General features: G+C 36.7%; 1 pseudogene; it reads left to right on the plus strand.

The window, feature by feature from the left end:
- The first annotated feature begins 466 nt into the window (after positions 1 to 466).
- LOC143554500 (ethylene-response factor C3 pseudogene) lies at positions 467 to 1034 on the plus strand (annotated as a pseudogene).
- Positions 1035 to 1556: the final 522 nt, after the last annotated feature.

Here is a 1556-nt window from a genome sequence, read left to right on the forward strand (position 1 = left end):
TCTTAGCCCATACCTAGTTTATGAAGAAGTTTTCCTTTGAATCTAGACTTAAGTCTCCGAAGAGGCTTACCCTAATAATAGTTACGTATCAATGTTTTAATCATCCTCGTTTCGTTATGAACACAATTTGGTTTGTTGTAAAGTTGTCATGTGGTACAACACAAATCCAATAAATAGTAATTATAATAATCACAACTATACATATACTATTCATGTTCAAAGTTAATGAAAAAGTATGTATATCTAAGAGTTGCTAATAATCTCGTATTTCTCACTTTCACTAATTTTCAACATTTTCTGTTTCTTATTAATTAATACTAAACGATTTTTCCACCAATAAAATACTGAGGTCAACTGTTTCTTTAAAAATGATAAAATTAGTACATTTTTTAATTTGACATATAAAACTATCTATATATATATAGATTGAGGTTTTCCAAGGAGAGAAGAACTGATTGAACCCAATCAGTTGATGATGGATTTTTCACAGTCATCCCAAGAAGGAAACATTGATTGTTCCCCAAATGAAAATTCAGAAAGGAGAGAAGAAGGTGATCAGAAGAAACAATATGTTGGTGTGAGAAAGAGACCATGGGGAAAGTTTGCAGCAGAGATAAGGGATTCGACAAGAAACGGGAAGAGAGTCTGGCTCGGGACATTTGATACCGCCGAGGAGGCGGCTCTAGCGTATGATCAAGCATCATACTCAATGAGGGGCTCTTCATCTGTTCTAAATTTCTCAGTTGAAACCATCAAGAACTCTCTCAATGGAATCCAGTGCTGCAGTAACATGGATGGGGGGGAATCTCCTGCACTCGCTATAAAGGCGATGCATAAGCTTCAAAGATCAATGTCTCTGTCGTCGAATTCGGGAGAAGATAACAAGCAGCAGAAAAACTTGCTGATTTTGGAAGATCTAGGATCTGATTTGTTGGATGAGCTATTAAGTTCATAGAGGTTGCTTTATTTTCTGCTCAAAGGTCATATCCTCCACCCTTGGAGCCTCCAAATGATAGTTAATATTGTGGTTATCAAACTTCTTCCATTGGCAAAAAGAGTGATGTTTTGATACTTATTGTTACCGTTGATTTGAATGTTCATTAAATACCTACTTGACGAACTAGATATGGCAGAAGAGTCCTTGTAATCTATAAGTTTTATGTGAATTTCTTATACTACAAAATTAGTGTTAGGAAAAAAATCTGTCTTCAAACTGCAAAATTAGCGTAAAAAAAAAAACCTTCTCCGTTTTTTGTATTGGATCCCTAAGCAAACATCAGGATACTCCTAGGTCAATGCCACTGAATTTTCCTTCTAAATCCACCACTGACCGAAACAATTAAAGTTCTTGTTTTCTTGTCCAACGATATTTAGGAAACCTTCAAGCTTAATATATTTTTTATGATCGAGCAACGAATAAAGTCGTGCAACCCGGGGTAACCCATGGCAAACAACGCGGTAGCCCAAATTCTTGTTCCGGCCTCCGGGGATAACTCGCCGTCCGAAAGCCCACTGCGCCGTTAAAACCCGATCCCAATCGGATTTAAAATTGAGAC

The sequence above is a fragment of the Bidens hawaiensis genome, unplaced genomic scaffold (genome assembly GCF_021521415.1).
Source record: "Bidens hawaiensis isolate Kalapana, Puna unplaced genomic scaffold, B.hawaiensis_p1.1 tig00017718_1, whole genome shotgun sequence".
Taxonomy (NCBI): Eukaryota; Viridiplantae; Streptophyta; class Magnoliopsida; order Asterales; family Asteraceae; genus Bidens; species Bidens hawaiensis.